This window comes from Diabrotica virgifera, chromosome 8 (genome assembly GCF_917563875.1).
Source record: "Diabrotica virgifera virgifera chromosome 8, PGI_DIABVI_V3a".
In the NCBI taxonomy this organism is placed as follows: Eukaryota; Metazoa; Arthropoda; class Insecta; order Coleoptera; family Chrysomelidae; genus Diabrotica; species Diabrotica virgifera.
The window spans coordinates 188,877,480-188,897,766 of NC_065450.1; the positions used below are offsets into that span (position 1 = coordinate 188,877,480).

Here is a 20,287-nt window from a genome sequence, read left to right on the forward strand (position 1 = left end):
AAGTTAGTCGTATTGATGACAGTTGGGAAAACGTCCGCGACCCCGTTTTCACGCTCATGCAACTTGCGCGAATTGACTTGTGCATGCAAACTGAACTGAACAAGTTGGATCCGTTTTCACGTTCAAGTTTCGAGCACAAATTTTTCTACGCTGTAGTTCAGTTCAGATTGTCATTGAGCAGAGATGGATAACGAAGATGAATTATTATCAGCATTAGCTGTTGTTTGTTCGATTAAAAAGTTAAAAGTGGTAAAAGGTAAAAATCCAAGAACCCTAATAACACAAAACATTCCATGAATGTTCCTAGAATGTACACACAGGACATTGAAAACATTCCTGGAATGTCCCCAAATGCACACGAATGTCCCTGGAAAGTCCCAGGAAAGTGCTGTGTCAGCATTTTAAATATTCTTAGAATGTTCTGTTGGAACATTCCATGAATGTCTACGAATGTTCTTTGGACATTCACAGTCTATTTTTTAGACTGAATGTCTTGTTGGAACATTCCATGAATGTTCTTTGGACATTCACAGTATATTTTTAGACTGAATGTCTTGTTAGAACATTCCATGAATGTCTACGAACGTTCTTTGAACATTCACAGTATATTTTTTAGACATTCACTGAAATATATCGTCAGTAATGTGACAATACCTCCTATATGTTTTTTCATGAGGTTTGCAGGAGACGAAAAACATTTTTTAAGGTCACTTTCTGTTTTCGTACGTATTCTGACTTTTTTGTAGTAAATAGATAGTTGAATTTACTGCAAAACAAGTCAAAAAATATATGAAAACAGGAGGTGGCCGAAACAAGTTTTTAGTCTATCTTACAAATCTCTTGAAAAAAACAGATAGGAGGTATTGTCACATCACTGACGATATGTGGCCATACCAAATAATACATCCTTGATAAATATAAACATTTTTATTGCAAAAAATCTTTACATACATTTTTTAATGTAATTTACTGACATTCCTAAATATTATAAAAAAATGTGTCACATTTGCTTTGTAAACCTTTCTTTTGCTTTTCGTAGCCACATATTCCGTTTCCTTTCTGGTTTTTTGTAGACCACTTCTCTCAGCTGATTCTAAAAGAAAATAAAATAAAAGGTAATTTTTCTATCCTTTACAATTAACAATCAGAAGAAATAATATTTACAGGTAATAATACGCATAAATAATAATAATAAAAAAATAAATATTAAATAATATTTAAATAAATAATAAATAATATTTAATAAATAAAATAATAATAATGAACATTTTGTATTTTGACAACGACATCCGACGTGGAAGTAGAAACCTTAATAAAATTATTTTTTCAAGTAAATTGTGGCTTATTTCCTCATTAGAATAGTTAATTACAAAAAAGCCACAAAGAAATAGATTTTTCACGAACAAATAAGTATTTAGTATTCATTATATTTATTGTTTTTATTATTTACTTTAATGTCCTACTGGTACATTATTTGACAAATAATGACATTTCGAAGTCTGTTAAGTATGATATAACGCCCTTGGGCATTAAATTTAAATAACGACTTAGATACTGTCAAGTTGACAAATATCAACCTAAGTAAAACTATGGTTACCACAATTATGTTACTACTGTTACTGGTAAATGTACTTATTTAAAAACTAACCAATTCAAAATTCATTCAAATTTTTCGCATATAAAGAATAATTTAGTCAGACATTAAACGTTGAAGGCACCACAGGTATTATAATAATAACGCTTTCGGTCAACGTATATCCCTCAGGCCCTTGTTAAAAACACCATTGACCTCAAGCGTTATTATCCTTATAATACCCTTGGTACCTTAATAACTGTAACATAAGATTATACCTTAATTCTTGTTTTCTATTTCTGATGTTTTTATTTATTTACATTGAATATTAATCTGTTTTGTTGTATAATCTACTTCGCAATAATTATGTGATATATTTGACTTAAAATGAATTCAAAAATTTTTTGCAGTTGGGCAACAATGTCAACTTAGATCTCCGATGTAGATAATGAATTACAACAGTATCTATATTGTACAGACTGTATTATTAATTAGGTTATTTATTTATTTATTTATTGAAATATACATCCACCAGGTATAAACCCATAAAGGTGTACATAAGAAAACTACATACATTGACTGAACACTTGATGACAAAATATAAAATAAAATAAAGAATAACCAAAAATGTTTCTGTTGTTAATACACATACACAATAATAAACAAAGACCTTAATAAAGAAAAATAACATGGCATCAATTCGATAAGCTATTGCGTATTTCACGTTTAAAGATGTTAAAACCAAGAAAAAAAATGCATATACCTGTGTGACATAAGCTATTGGAACAGCACAGTCTCTTAAACGAACAGATGAAAGTGAAGTTCTGTCAATATCTTTTTCTAAAAAGTGTTTTGAACATACTCCTCTATTAACAAATCTGATCTATACTTCATGTCTTCTTCGCAGGATCTTCTGGAAAGCTAAAAATACAAAATATATGCATTACTAAGCATTATTAACAAATTTTAGTCTTAAATAAAAAATATGATTAATGGACTCACAAAATATTATAAAACAGCTTAGAAATTGTTTATTAGTATAGTCGGTTCCCCAAACTCTGACACAACTGGCTAGTGATTTTAGTAGGTATTTTTTTTTGTTTTTGGCCAATTTTGCCAAAATTACAGTAATTATTAACTATTTAGTTATTATTTTTTTTGCCAATTTTACCAAATTGGCAAAATGATTTACTAAAATCACTAGCCAGTTGTGTCTGAGACTCAGTAGTACTGAGACTGAGTTTAGCAAATCGACTATAATATTCTGTGTATTCATTAGTTGGTACTGCATATTATAGTGTGTGGTCTACCATCCTATTTATAAAGGCATACATTAGCAAAAACGCAAAAAGAATTACTTTAGTTTTACAAATCCTATTGTTATTATCTCTATTTACTATTTTAGTTAGGAATAAGCGAAGTTTGTGGCTTATTCACAATTATTATTAAAATAATAAATGGATATGACCAATTATTAACTTATAAAATAAAATAATAATTCTTCTGATTTATGCCTTTTATTCACTTTGTTATATCTAGGTTACTTAAAAGATTTTTTATGAATAGTATTATTAGGGTATTAATAGTATTAATTTATTTTCTGAAATACAGGGCATGCCTTCGTTTACATATTTGCATACTAACCTTTTAATAGGGCTTTTCATTCACAGTCATTTGTTTGGAGCTTCTGTCATAATTGAAACGTTATTCCTGCAGATTTTTTTATCTACATTTGTTTCTGCTACTCCAACTGCGTTAAAAACAGGACACCATTTTATTCACTATGTTAATAATACTATTAAAGCTATTATAAAAGTATCCGAATTAAAAAAAATATTCTTAAAAAGCACAAATAACACAAACAACGATCCACCCACGGCAAAGCAAGGTGGTCAAGATGAAGATGCCAAGATGGCCGAAGCGAGGTCGTTGGTTGGTCGTTTTTAGTCACGTGATGCCCTCTCAAGCGCCATGCACAAAAATATATGCACGGCGAATTAGAAAATGAACGCAAAAGAAATAAATATAAATGCCTCTCTTGGGTTTTGCATAAGTTATAAGTATTTTTTTTATTAACAAAATCGCATTCCAAATTGAATATTCGCGAACAATAATCTTTATTACATTTGTATGTTTATAATATTGTATTAGGTAATTGAACTTGGGAAACTCTTTAAATTTGACATATTATTGCACTGTAGGCCTAAAGTGTCACTTAGTTTGTCTGGTATGTTATAAGTAATGTTGTATCTGTTACACGTATGTATTATTTCGCAACTTAAAATATAGGAACATTGGTAGTATGTTCACAGAATGTCTTATGGTAACATTCCAGGAATAATTTAAACAGATGTTCACCGAATGTTCCCTAAATGTCCAGGACATTCAAATATTGATAGAACTTTGGTAGTACATTCCTGGAATGTTGTGTGTTGTTAGGGAAGATCGCAGAAGAGTTAGATTGAAAAAAGAGCCAGTTACTCTCATATTAAAGAATTTATTATCAAATGCACCAGACGATTTTCGTAATTATCTACGCATCGACAACTTATCGACATTTAATAGATTTAGTTACACCGTTAATAAAAAGGACTGATACTATTATGAAGGGTCGCAGACGTTTCCCCAACTGTCATCAATATGACTAACTTCACGCGTAACTTTAATACGAGAATTATAAAAAAAAAGAATGTGTGTGTACTTTGTACGCACGTAAGAAGTTATACTTCTACTACATATTATGTGATTTTTAAGACTATACCAAAAATTTAAAAAAATAAAAGAATAAAACGCACACAAACACATTGAAAAATGCCACAAAGAAAAAATGATTTCTGGACGATAATAATTGTTGGCAAAAATTTTAAATACGCATTTGCTAAAAAAAAAATTATATAACAAATATACTTACAATCATAATATGCATAAAAAAATAAAGAAATAAAACTTGCATCGGGAATTGAACCCTTGAATTTCGTGCCGCTTTGACTCGTAATCGAAGCGTAGACTCACTCGTCCAATCGCACATTATTTATCAAGTGGAAAAATAAGGTAACTGAACGTTTTACTGTTTGACAATTGTTTTGAAAATTATGTAGTTTAAATTTTGTGGAAGAAAATATAAAAATATAACAAAACAGTAAGAAAACAATATATTAGATGAAGATTGGTAGAACTTTTGTTGGTAATCAAATTAAGTATGTAAATCAAAGCATTACATACCTACTAGATAAATAAATCTACGCCAAAAAATCATAATTTAAAAATAAAAATCGAACCTAATTTGGGATTTCTCTCTAAAATCCGCATTCTTGAGAAAATAAATGTATGTATTTCAACCTAATCCAAATGTATAATTACAATATGATTATAATAAAAACTAGGTACTTACCAAATTAGAATGAGTTTTCCTTGTCCAAAATAGTCCAAAAATATAGGTATATGAAAACTATTTAAAAAGGCAGTATAACTATTAACTAACTTTTGTTTGTTGTTTCTTTTCACACAAATTTTAAAACGCAACAACCATAAATAATCTAACTACAGCTGTGCCACAGCCACCATATTGAATAATTTTTGACATGTCATTTGAACATCCAATCAGAACAAAGTTATAATGCGCATGCGCCCGGTCGCTAGGTTTTCCCATATAAAAATTTACCCTCTATCGCCGGTAAAGAAGTATAACTTCAAAAAATATGCATTAAAATCCAGATCCCGTAATTCGTTAAGCGTGATAAAGTGAGTACAAAGACATACATGTTTGTTTCTTTGTAATTACAGCTTCAATTTAACGTACACTTCTCGTAGACTCTACCGATAAGGTAGAGTCGTGTTGGGGAAAAGTGGCGCGGCCTATTATGAAGTGTTCAGTTACACCACATGAACGATTATCTTCAACTTTGAGGTTTTTAGTGACGGGAAGAACATGAAGATATCAAGGAATCGTCTTATTCGGTATTGCCGACTAGTTTAATAGTGCCTGAGTCGTCTACACGTGAAATAACGTTGATTATATAAAGAACAGATAATATTCGTTGGTTTCAGTACAGGGAACGTCTATTTCAGAATCTTAAAATACAAGGTGTACAAAACCGAAATTGACATTAATTATAAAAATTATTATTGTTTGTTCCCTAAATTAACATTGATTCTTTTTCTTGGATGATTTTCGAAGTTCAGTTATTTATATACAATCTGCTTAATTAGTAAAAACCGTGGCATAGCTTCATAGGGTCGTTTTATTACATCACAAACAAAAAACACAAATACTTTATTTACTTTTTGACAAACAGAATTTGTATAAGATTAGTGAGTACAGAAAAGAAAGTAATACATATAAATGTTAAAATTACGCTAAACCAGATTACATAAGTAGAAGACAAACACAAATACAAAATTTAAAATTATAAGCATATTATCAGTTACTAAAATATTCATCCACAGAATAAAACGTATTTTGTAATATAAAGTCTTTTAAAATCAATTTAAATATTTTCAAATTCTTATTTTCCACACCAATTCCACCTACGAGGCATGCGTGAAGTTGGTGTGTCGTTTACACGTTCATGCATTTGCACCAAATGCAAATTATCTAACCATCCAAATGAAGTCAAATTTTGTGACTTGTGCAAGTCAATAATTTTCGTTTTCGCGCTTAAATTTGCATGCACAAGTCAATCGGTGCAAGTTGCATGAGCGTGAAAATGTACCTTAAGACTTTATTTTTGATCAGGTATCTGGATCTTTCGAAAAAAAGCCATAAAAAACCCATCATACAATAAGAAAAAGAATAAGGCAAGATATTAGGGACAGCCATATTTTTTGTACCTTTTTGTTTTCTGTATTTTTAAATTTTAAATAATATTCTTAAAAAAAAATAAAAATGTATACCATTTTTATTCAGTTGCAATGCGAAGCCAAAACTGTCTTAATTTTTACTTAGATCAGAGAGTGCAGCCAACACTCTTATCGACGATTTCACCTCTTTTTAGAGGTTCATCAGAGACTGCATATGCTGCTTTCTCTGGTCCAGGTAAAAATTTTTGACATATTAATCCCCCATTGCAACTGACGACAAGGTAGTAGGTGCGTAGCGGCATTTGCTAAATAAAAGACTAAGTTTTTCAACCTAATGAAAATATTTGTAAATTAAATATTTTTAAAAGATTTCTATCTTCCTGGTGACACCTCCAAGGCTTCTACAATATGCAAGCCAAATGGATGCTACAGTGAAGACAAAAGGGAAGGAATTCTACACTATGCAATTCACAACACCCGTCTGCAGAGTGGTAAAGTTCCAACGGAAAATGGACCTAGTTACTCTATAGGAGTAATACTAATATAAAAATAAAAACGTATACCATTTTTCGTTGGAACTTTAACACGCTGCAGACGGGGGTTGTGAATTGAATAGTGTAGAATTCCTCCCCTTTTGTCTTCACTGCAGCATCCATTTGGCTTGCATATTGTAGAAGCCTTGGAGGTGTCACCAGGAAGATGGGCCAATAAATTTTTCAATCAAAAATCTTTTAAAAACATTTAATTTACAAATATTTTCATTAGGTTGAAAAACTTAGTCTTATATTTAGCAGATGCCGCTACGCACCTATAGTATTTTTACTACAAAAACGTTATTACGTAGGTCAAAATTTTTGACGTAAGAGAACTGTCAAAACATTAGAATGTGACTTTTATCAAAACATGGCAATAAAGAAAAGTCACATTCTAATGTTTTGACAGTTCTCTTACGTCAAAAATTTTTAACTACGTAATAACGTTTTTGTAGTAAAAATACTATACTACCTTCTCGTCAGTTGCAATGGGGGATTAATAAATATGTTGAAAATTTTTACCTGGACCAGAGAAGGCAGCCTATGCAGTCTCTGATGAACCTCTAACAAGAGGTGAAATCGTCGATAAGAGTTCTGGTTGCACTCTCTGATCTAAGTAAAGATTAAGACAGTTTTGGCTTCGCATTGCAACTAAATAAAAATGGTATACATTTTTACTTGTATATTAGTATTACTCCTATAGAGTAACTAGGTCCATTTTCCGTTGGAACTTTACCACGCTGCAGACGGGGGTTGTGAATTGCATAGTGTAGAATTCCTTCCCTTTTGTCTTCACTGCAGCATCCATTTGGCTTGCATATTGTAGAAGCCTTGGAGGTGTCACCAGGAAGATTAGCCAATAAGTTTTTCAATTAAAAATTTTTACAAATATTTAATTTACAAATATTTCCATTAGGTTGAAAAACTTAATATAATATTCTTAAAATTGAACTAAGTAATTTTTTTATATATTTATTATATTTTATTTTACGATTTTTTAACCATCGGTTTAAAAATTTTATTTATTTAAAATCTAGTGATTTTGCTAGGGAATATGTGTACAATCAATTGCTTTCTACAGTCACTGCACTAAATTTTTTGTGACATCCTTCTATTTTATCGTATCTCCTTCAAATTTTTACTGACACCCTCCATTTTTTTCTGATTCCCTCAACTTTTTCTGGCACCCTCTAATTTTATCTGATACCCTCTAGTTTTTTCTGACTCCTTCTTTTTAATGTTTTTTTATTTTTAAGTTATACTTCTTTACCGGCGATATGAGGGTGAATTTTTATATGTTAAAACCTATGATCCCGGCGCATGCGCATTATAACTTTGTTCTGATTGGATGTTCAAATGACATGTCAAAAATTATTCAATATGGCGGCTGTGGCACAGCTGTAGTTAGATTATTTATGGTTGTTGCGTTTTAAAATTTGTGTGAAAAGAAACAACAAACAAAAGTTAGTTAATAGTTATACTGCCTTTTTAAATAGTTTTCATATACCTATATTTTTGGACTTTTGGACTATTTTGGACAAGGAAAACTCATTCTAATTTGGTAAGTAGTTTTTATTATAATCATATTGTAATTATACATTTGGATTAGGTTGAAATACAGTAGAGCGTCGATTATCCGAACTAATTGGGGGTCATAGGTGTTCGGAAAACCGATTTGTTCGGATAATCGAACTACAATATATTGATACATATTTATAGTCATACATATTTATCCACAAGTGAATAAAAACCATATTTATATACCTACATATTTATTTATATCTTGATAATGACAACTAGCAACTAAACAAAAAAGTGCAGTCTTTGCAACAACATAATTATTTTTGGATACAATATTGAAGAAAATTGAAGATATTTTAAGCGTCAATTACTAACGCTTGCTCGGATAATCGACGCTCTACTGTACATTTATTTTCTCAAGAATGGGGATTTTAGAGAGAAATCCCAAATTAGGTCCAATTTTTATTTTTAAATTATGATTTTTTGGAGTAGATTTATTTATCTAGTAGGTATGTAATGCTTTGATTTACATTGATTTTCTTCCACAAAATTTAAACTACGCAATTTAATTATATTCAAAACAACTGTCAAAAAGTAAAACGTTCATTTACCCTATTTTTCCACATGACAAATAATGTGGAATTGGACGAGTTAGTCTAGGCTTCGATTACGAATCAAAGCGCCCAGAAATTCACGGGTTCGATTCCCGATGCAAGTTTTTATTTTTTTATTTTTTTATGCATTTTATGATTGTAAGTATATTTGTTATATAATTTTTTTTTCAGAAAATGCGTATTTAAAATTTTTGCCAACAATTATTATCGTTCAGAAATCATTTTTTCTTTGTTGCATTTTTCAATGTGTTTGTGTGCGTTTTATTCTTTTATTTTTTTAAATTTTTGGTATTGTCTTAAAAATCACATAAAATGTAGTAGAAGTATTACTTCTTACGTGCGTACAAAGTACACACACATTCATTTTTTAACTCGAGAAAGACTGGATTGATTGGATACTTTTGATTTTGAAATAATTTGTAGAAGTCTAAGAAAGAAGGTCTTTACAATATCTCGTCAGATATAAAATTTGATTAGTTGTACAGGAAGTGAGTACAAAATGTGCTCCGTGCTCAATAATATGTATATTTTTGATAATATCCAAAATTACTATACAGAAAACATGTTTATAATTAAAAATAATTTTAAAACATTGTTTACATACAATAAAAAAAACTAATTTTCAACATTTTCTATGCGTTAAAGTTGAAAGTTCAAGTTTGTGAATTAATTCAAAATATTTTAATAATTATAAATTTAATAAAACCATTCTGAATACCATTATTTAGATTAAACAAAGTGCCAAAAGCATGGATTTCACGGAAAACGTAAAAAAGTAAGTAGCCCGAAGTTAGCCGCAGCTTTAGTGACGTAAATCTAAAGGAGTATAATATTATATCTGTGTGTATATGACAATAACGTTCTTGTTTTTAGTATTTTCTTTACCGTTTCATCACATTTTCTCACCTTTTCTTCCTTGAATTTCAATGTTTTAAAATCGAAATTAACTCCGCCTACAGTTTTGTTTGGTGTGATCGAGCAGCTCATAGAACTGTTGCCGGTCCCAAGCCCGGATAAAGGAGGAGGGGGTCTACAGCCAGGTTAGCACCCTACTGATAGACGTTAAAACCATAGCTCATAGAAACAGGATTATGCCTCGGAACAGGAATGATTTCATTACGACGACCAACGCGAGAAAAATGACAACGAATTTATGGAAAAAGAAAAATATACTTCGCATCGGTACTTGGAATGTAAAGTCTCTAAACACAAGAGAGCAGGAAATCGCAAAAGAGCTTGTAGAAAAGAATATACACATATGTGCACTACAAAAGACCAAGAAAAAAGGAAAGGGTCAAATCATGCTTGATGACTATTTGATGATTTACAGTGGTGTTGCAAAGGATACAAGAGCCAAGGAAGGAATCGCACTGCTAGTTCACAGAAAATTTGTGCACCAAGTACAAGAGTGCCGATATATTTCCGAAAGAATAGTTAGTGTAAAAGTCAAACTGGATGTCAAACCTCTGAACGTGACAGCGATCTATTCACCTGAGAACAACAGGGATGCCACCATAAGAGAAAACTCCTATGAACACCTTCAGACTGTAATAAACGAGATCCCAAATGATGAATATATAATCATTATGGGTGACTTTAATGCCCGTGTTGGAAATGATACAGTTCCGGGAATAAAACAGCGATATAATGAGAATATCAGAAATGAAAACGGAGACCTTTTGACGGACCTCTGCAACATAAATGAAATACGAATTAACAATCTATTTTTCCCTCACAAAGAACAATACAAATACACTTTTGATAACACTAGAGGACAAAGATCTACGATAGACTATATTCTGTCGAATAGAGAGTTACACCCGTCTCTAATCTTGGATGTAAGAGCACTAACATCAGCAGAAATAGGAAGCGATCATAAATTGGTATTGTGCAAAATCAGAATGAAAACACATATATGTGATAAAAAAACAGCAGAATACACCACCAAGATTAAAGTCGAAAGCTTACAGGACGACTCCACAAGATACCTATTCCAAAAAAGACTAACGGAAAAAAGCAGCAACACGTATATCACAGAAAGTGACGGAGTCAAAGAAAGCTTGGCAAAAATTAAGTCTAATATCTTAGCCTCAGCCAAGGAAGTTCTTGGTGAAAGAAACATTAATAAAAATAAATCGCTTCCAAGGCGAAGAACTCCATGGTTTTGTACAGAAGTGAAGGAAAAATGTAAAGAGAAGAGAAAAGCTTACCTAACATACATGTCAACTAAAACACAAGAGGCATACGATAATTATAAGACTATAAGAAACGAAACACATTCATTAGTAAGAAGAATAAAAAATTATCACTGGGAATGTTTTTTGAAAGAAATGGAACCTGATTTTTATGGTCTCGAAAAGGAAATATGGCGCTTTATAAGAGGTCAAAGAACGGAGGTAAAGGAACTAATAGAACCAAAACACATAGAAAAGGATACATGGATTGACTACCTAAAAAAGCTCTATGCAGAGGAAGAACAAATGATGCTAGAACCGGAAACACCAGAAGTTACCACAAATGAAGATGTTAATATAAGTGCACAGGAAGTACAAAAAACACTCGAAAAGCTCAAGAATAAAAAAGCTGCAGGTAAGGATGGAATACCAAACGAATTACTAAAATATTGTGGAGCAGCAATGACAGAACAATTAACAACATTAATTAACAAAATCATAAAACACAATAAAATACAGGAAGAGTGGAGAACGAGCGAACTAATTCTACTATTCAAAAAAGGAGATAAAAAGCAGCCAGAAAACTACAGATAATATATGTTAAATACTACCCTAAAACTTACAACTAAAATCTTACAAGACGTAATGAATCAGAGGATAAGTTTAGCAGATGAACAACAGGGTTTTCGTACTGGAAGATCGTCTACAGATGCAATATTCGTCATAAAGCAAATTACTGAAAAATCACTAGAGTATAATAGACCAGCATTTCTATGTCTGATTGACTTAAAGAAAGCATTTGACAGAGTAAGACTCAAAGATGTAATCCATCTTCTGTATAATAGAGAAGTCCCTATTGAGAACATCTACCAAAATAACAAAATGGAAGTCAGAATAGATGGACAACTTACAGAACCTATAGATATAGTCAGCAGAATAAGACAGGGAGACTTATTGAGTCCTATGCTTTTCAATTTAATCATGGATTAAATCATTAAAAACGTTAACAAAGGAAGAGGTTATAGAATGGGAAAAAAAGAAGTAAAAATACTCTGCTACGCAGACGACTCAATATTGATAGCTCAAGATGAAGATATTCTGCAAAGATTAGTCCACAGATTTAACATAAGAGCAAAAGAATTCAATATGACAATTTCATCTCAGAAAACCAAAACAATAGTAATCAGTAAAGAACCAATCAGATGCAAAATAGAAATTGATGGTATCAGTATTGAACAAGTAATGGAAGTAAAATACCTTGGAATTACATTGTCAAGTTACGGAGACCTAGACAAAGAAGTGATAAATCAAGTACAAAAAGCAAATAGATTGGCAGGATGCCTTAATAACACTATGTGGTGAAACCGACATATTAACACTGAGATGAAGTCAAGAATTTATAAAGCCAGTGTAAGACCAATAATGACATATGCATCAGAAACAAGACCCGATACAGCCACAACACAAAGACTATTGGAAACGGCAGAGATGAGAGTACTGAGAAGAATTACAGGAAATACACTGAGAGATCGAAAGAGGAGCGAAGATATTAGAAGACAATGTAACGTACAGTGTATAAACGAATGGACACTAAATAGGAAAAAAGAAAGGAACAACCACATAACCAGAATGAGGGAGACACGTGTGGTCAAAATAGCACGAGATAAATCACCAATCGGCAGAAGAAGTATCGGCCGACCGCGCAAAAGATGGAGTGACAACCTTCCATAGAGATATCAATCCGCCAATGAACAAGCAGAATTGCTTATAAAGAGAAAGAAGAAGAAGAAGAAGAAGAAGAAGAAGAAGAAGAAGAAGAAGAAAATCGAAATTAGCTAATTCGATTCAGTCATTCTGGAGCTGTTATAAAAAAGGTATAACAAAATAAAATGACGTTTATTAAACGTCATTCAGTAGTGTTTACATAACAAAACCGTACCGGACACACTGCGTGACTTGGCCTATTAGACTTTTATAAGATTAGATTTTAATATTTTTTTGTACATTCGAAAGTACATAAAACCGCATTTAGTTAATATAATTGCTATAGATTTTAATAAAATTGAAAACATTTTGTACATGTTGTATGATGGACTCCCCTCGTCACGTAAATTGACTCTAATAACTATTTCTTGACGCTACTTTCATGACGATCGCCTCAGTATTTTACTGTAGAGAAAAACTAATACAACGCCAGTATAGAAGCTTCGCTTCTAAAATATTTTATTTACTAATATGTTATTAGGCCAGAGAACTAAGGATTTTCCCGTGACATCCTCGTAGAACCTCGTTTATCCGTCAGGACACCGGACCAAGGGTATGACGGATAATCGAAAAAAAGACGGTTAACAGAACATTAAAAAAAAAATAAAAATTCATAGTACAACTCTCAAATTTCATTTGTATGGTTTGTTTGACAATATAAGAGGGATTTGTGTTCGTACAATCGAATCAATTTAAAATATTCTGAAATCTTTGTTTGTTTTACTGTTGCTTCACATTTTGCGACGGCTGCATTTCTTAATCGGCAACAGATTATGCAATCTGCTTTATTGGCTTTTTCTTGTTGAGAATACCACTCGATGAATTATTGCATATGCGATGCAGCTTCTCTAGATTATTTACGCAAATCTTTGTCAGTTACTATAGGTTCATCAACATAGCTATAGTCAAATTCCAAGACTGTGTCAGCTTCTGAATCTGTTTGGTCCGCCTTTGTTGCCATTTCAACGATTTCTTTATGTGTCAGCAATAGATAGCCGTTTGTGTCCTCATCACAAATCAAATTAACATTTTTTTATTTTTTTTTACATTAAAATTTTTGCTTTTGTAGTCAATACAACTTCTGTATGTACCCTGACGATTAACAGAGGTGACGGTTAATGGAGAGACGGATAATCGAGGTTCCACTGTATCTAAGAACTGCTTTGGGTAAATTTAGTTAAAACAATATCAAATATAAAAATTATGCAAAAGATTTACCGTACTTTTTAACTTATAAACAATATATAAACAACTAAAAATCGCTGTTTGATTTTAAATACAAAACGTGGAGACCGGTAAATTATATGAAATAGTGACACAATTTTTCTGAAAAAGCAGAGAAAATCCTTTAAAATTAGAGTTTGTAAAGTTATTTTGGTTAATTTGTTGCTTATTTATTAGGAAAATAGCTCCAAAAGTCGATTTTTGAAGAATGATTAATACCTTTTCTGAAAATAAACAGAAAACTTTATTTTTTCATCAGAGTAGGAACAATGTTACAAGCATTTTGCTATGAAAATTTCAAGAAGGTTCACTTAATAGTTATTGCAAAACTGCATTTGTTTATCTCAAAAAGCTTTTATCTACAACGTCATTATGCGTAAACTGTTAGGTTTACATACATTCTAAATGCACCAGATTAAAGAAAAAAGCTCATTTTAGTAAACTAAATCATTTATTGGTTAAAAAATCTTTGCTAAATATTATAAAATATTTTTAAAATGTGGTTTTTAAGCTTATAAACAATTTGAATAACTCAGAGGCATTAACATGTAGGAAGTTAATATTTTTTATTTAACATGTCGGAATTTTTATACAAATTTAAACAAAAAAAAATAATGCCCTAAGGCCCTTAAGACCCGAGTTAACAATTTTTTTTTAAATTCACCGTGGCTTTGTTTATAAACATTAGGAAACTTGTAAAGTAACATTTAAAAGAATAGAAGTTCAAGTATAAACAAAAAAAATCATAACGATTCTTCTAAAAAGGAACCGTCCATGATGCGCCAAAAATGCAAGGTTTAAAAGCAAAGCGATTGTTTGATTTTACTGTCGGAAAATGAATTCACAACTACACATTTACAAAAGTCGCAATAACTCCTGTTCTAATCAACGAAAATTGATGTTTTTTTTTATTTGAGGTGCCTCGGTGCATAGATTATAAAAATACAATCTGCTAATTTTTAATTTGTTTATTTAAGCCAGTATTTTGTTTAAACAATTTAAAACAAATATTTTTTTTTACCAAATTTGATATTTTTATTAATATTATTAGTATAAAAGTTAATAAAATGATAAGTAACTTAAATATATATGTATTACAGTTATAAATAATATTATTTAACAACAAATTGTACAAAAAATATTAATTTTTATTTGAAATCAAATCTATGCGTTGTTAATTTTTCTTGCGTTATGCTTAGGTATATTTTTTACAATTACAATTTTGACAATTACTTTTCTTGACTAAACCCTGCAAGGCTACAAATATTATAAACTTCGTATAATTATAAAATATGGTAAAATAAAATTAAGTCTGTAAATTTTAATTGGTTCATTATAATACTTATAGGTATCTATAAATTGTTAAAATTTGATATTTGATGGTTGTTTGAATAATACATTTGTTTTATGATTACTTGATGAAAAAAATAATGAAAAAGATGGGTATCGGTTTCAGATTTTTAATTTCAAACAACTTTTCATACTAACAATGTTTGACATTGTGAAATAACCATAGTATATTATAGCATCCACGTTTCGAACTTTACGCGATCCCTCTTCAAGTAACAGACATAACTTTGATTTTTGTAAATGGGAGAGTGCATCATATGGCATATCATTTAAAAGCTTTTCAAATATTGGTTACAAAAATATAAAGCACCTAATTCCTTTTTGAGAGCGTAGGCGTAAACTTTCGGTCGAATTCTGTTTAAATCCATTATTTTTTTTCGAATCCTGAGAAAGCTAATAAATATTTTTGAAAAATTTAAACGCAGAATGAAAGACTACATTATTACCGAGGACCTAAAGTCCCTTATAATGAAGTTGCTTTTGAATGATATATTCAAAATTAAAAATCACACTAAATTTTACCTTTTTTCACCCCTGTGACTCTTTAAAACAAACATAGCAGTTCTAAGGGAAATTTTTCCCTCGATAATACTGTAATATTTCATTCTGCGTTTAAATTTTTCAAAAAAACACGTATTACTTTTCTCAGGACTCGAAAAAAAAAGAACACATTCGAAAAAAAAAATGACCGAAATTTTGCGCCTACGCTCTCAAAAACAATTAAAATATTATACATTTTCGTAATCAGTATTTCAAAAGCTTTTAAATAAGATGTCACATGATGTTCTTTCCCATTTAAAAAAATCAAAGTTATGACTGTCACCTAAACAGGGACTGCGCACAGTTCGAAACATTGATGCTATAATATACTACGATTATTTTAAAAATCGACCTGTCCGAGCGTTTTGCTTATGTGGTTAAAATAAATACGTTAATCAGGGGGGCAACAATTATTTCAGTGCACTGTATGTATACATATACAGTGCATTTTTTATAAAGTGTGGAAACGGTCTATTTTCTCATTACTTAATTATTTTCAGAGTTAAAGCTCTGAGAGTTCGATTTTTATTTTTAAATTATGATTTTTTGACATATAGTACATAATAGTGACGTCATCGATTTGGACGTGATAACGTCGCCGATGATTTTTTAAAATGGGAATAGGGGTCGTGTGGTAGCTCATTTGAAAGGTGATTCAATTGTCTATTCAGTAATACAAATGACAAAAATAAAAAGCAGCTGATTAACATTTCAAAACCAGCATTAGAAAATTCGGAATTTCTTGTAAAAATTGCTGAAGAAGATGCAGATTGTTTAATAGTAAGCACTCCTCTTGAAAATTCTATTCGCAATTCTGGAGTAGATGTTTATGTTATTGGTCAAGATATTGATTTGCTTGTCATTTTAACACAATATATAAGTTTTTATAATAAAGCAAAACCTAATAGTGAAATTGGTAATATTTTTTTTTGTAAAAGAATCTGTAGATGCTCAACAGAGACATTATTCAGAGTATTATAATTATTGCAGTTTCAAACAAGAAGATTTAATAGATTATGTAGGATTCTATCATATTTTTACTGGGTGTGATATGACATCAGCCTTTTATTATTAAGGTAAAGGTAAAATCTTTAAAGCGTTTCCATTAGAGGAACTAAAAAAATGCATCAATCCGTTTTATGAAAAAAACATACAACCTGATATTTTAGCAAATCATTCGTTTAAAATAGTTTCAAATATGTATTCCACGTTAGCCGATAAGAAGCAACTTAAAAAAATAGATCAAAATGAAATTAAATTACATGATTTACGTTACATCCAATTCCACAGATTTACATTAAGAGGAAACAGTAGCGATCAACAAGTAGCCAAAACGCGTTCCAAGATTGCGGCTGTAATTTTGAATATTTTTCCGAGATATTTGGCACACTTATTCGTAATATAATAAAGAATGACGGTACAGAGCCCAATTTGAAAAATATATTAATATGAGGAAATTACTCTGTAATTAAATACAATATTAAAAAAAACGAGCCTGTACCGCCATTAAGAAGAACAAAAAAAAAACACTTTCTTCAAATAAACTTTTTTATCCGATGCCTAGATTTTGTGTCATTTGGGAACTATTAAAATTTTTTATTTCATTATTAGTTCCAAAATGACACAAAATCTAGGCATCGGATAAAAAAGTTTATTTGAAGAAAGTGTATTTTTTTGTTCTTCTTAATGGCGGTACAGGCTCGTTTTTTTAATATTATATTTAATTACAGAGTAATTTCTACATATTAATATATTTTTCAAATTGGGCTCTGTACCGCCATTCTTTATTATATTACGAATACGTGTACCAAATATCTCGAAAAAATATTCAAAATTACAGCCGAAATCTTGGAACGCGTTTTGGCTACCTGTTCATCGCTACTGTATCACCTTAAAATCGAAATGTAAATTAGAAAATTTGCCACCTACGGAAGGAGCTCTTAGAAAACATGCATATCGAACTTATTATCAACTACAATTATGGTTAAAACATTTTGAGCAAACAATAATGTCAAACTCAAATGAACGTACACTTAATCAAACACATTGTGGATGGAAATTATTAAATGGTCAATTATTAGTGCCAAGATTTTCATTAGAACCTATGGTACCAGAGTCCCTACTTAAACAAATTACCTGTTCATGCAAAACTGGGTGTAAAAGAATGACTTGCAGTTGCAAAAAACTCAGTTTATACTGCTCTAAATTGTGTGTTAAATGCGTTGGTGAAAATTTCGAAAACATAGGAATTGACGACAATTTAGAATTAGACATAGATTTTAATATTGACAACGATAACGAATATGTAGAAAATAATTATTGTGACAATCAACGTGATACAATAATTGCTAAAAAATCACGTTTAATTTAATAATGCGCCATATATTAAAATGATTTTGTATATATGTATTACATATAGTCCGTCCGCTATAACTTTTCCCATGCGGTACGATTCATTTTCAATCAAAATTAAGTCAAAACAGAAAGTGAAACGTACGCCGATGTGTGTAGTATGTAGGGTGAGGCAGATAACTGGCCTATTAGAAATATCTCGAGAACTAAAGGCAACAAAATCATGAAAATTTGGAGAAAGGGGTTTTGAAGGATCATCTATTAAATGAAAATATTTTCATCTCTGCAACTTCCGGTTATACCGGAAGTTGCTTATAACTTCGTTTTTTTTAAATGAGACACCCTGTATATTTTTACATTTTTGGATTCTCTTCGATGTCTTCTTTCTTAAAATATGAGGTTTAGTAATATTATACAGGGTATTTTAAAAGATAATTACGTTTTTTGATTAATTTCGTAGTAGTTTGACATCTAAAACTCTACTTACGTTCAAATGATTTTTAATTAACTCGTACTATTGTTAAGAATCATTAGTACAGCTAAATTTTTAATTTTAGTATACAGGGTTGGTCGAAAATCGGAATGAGTATTTTCTGAGTTTTGTTAAGTGGAACACCCTGTATTTTTGTATTGTAGTGAAATGATATATTATAGTACTTTTTTATTTCTTAAGCATGCCCTATACCTAACTGCTTTAATTTGTGAGTTATTGGTGATTCAAGCTAAACATTAATTGCAACAAAAAATACGTAAAATTTTATTAGGTTGGCCGTGAAAATACTCAATCTCAAATATTTTTTCAGAAATAAATACATATTAATCCAGACTGGTCCCTAAAATTACCAATAATGGTTAAGCTATCAAAATACCTACGTAGTTAAGATTGTTGGTGTGATTAACAATTAAGCACAAATTAAAGCAGTTAGGTATAGGGAATGCTTAAGAAATAAAAAAGTACCATAAAATATAATTTCATTGCAATACTAAAATACAGGGTGTTCCATTTAAGAAAACTCAGAAAATACTCATTCCGAGTTTTGACCAACCCTGTATACTAAAATTAAAAATTTTGCTATACTAATGATTCTTAACAATAGTAGAGTATATTAAAAATCAATTGAACGTAAGTAGAGTTTTAGATGTCAAACTACTACAATTATACTGGGTGTTAATTTTGCTACGAAATTAATAAAATAACGTAATAATCTTTTAAAACACCCTGTATAATATTACAAAACCTCATATTTTAAGAAAGAAGACATCGAAGGGAATCCAAAAATTTAAAAATATACAGGGTGTCCCATTAAAAAAACGAAGTTATAAGCAACTTCCGGTATAACCGGAAGTTGCAAAGAGATGAAAATATTTTCATTTAATAGATCATCATTTAAAACCCCTTCATTCCAATTTTCTTGTTTCTGTTGCCTTTAGTTCTCGAGATATTTCTAATAGGCTCTTTATTTGCCTCACCCTGTATAGTATACAGTATACAAAATGTATATACTGTTATATTTCTATTTGATATGAAAATTAAATTTTGATAATTATAAAAAGGATTCAATTTAATATAAAATATTTTCAATTTTCTCAACCACGGGCATATAAATGTAGAACAACCTGTATACAACAAATTGTTATATTTAATTTTAAGAAGTGATTAAACGAAACTCGGGAAAATGCGCTTAGAATAAACAAAGTGAATGGCGCGTACCATTATCGTTGTTCGCGGAAGGTTCGATCATTAGCCTATGCTAAATAAGACTCAGTTGGAATCGATAATAGGTCATTATCGTTGTTCGCGGAAGGTTCGATCATTAGCCGATGCTAAATAAGACTTAGTGG

The 20,287-nt window shown here is 30.6% G+C and overlaps 1 long non-coding RNA gene across 1 annotated transcript; it reads right to left on the reverse strand.

Annotated features, from left to right (window-relative positions):
* Positions 1-912: 912 nt before the first annotated feature.
* Positions 913-3,470, reverse strand: LOC126890631 (uncharacterized). Its single transcript, XR_007700393.1, has 3 exons — positions 3,218-3,470; positions 2,337-2,494; positions 913-1,093 (listed from the first exon to the last, which is right to left on the reverse strand). It is a non-coding gene; the product is annotated as an uncharacterized LOC126890631 (long non-coding RNA).
* Between the last annotated feature and the right edge of the window lie 16,817 nt (positions 3,471-20,287).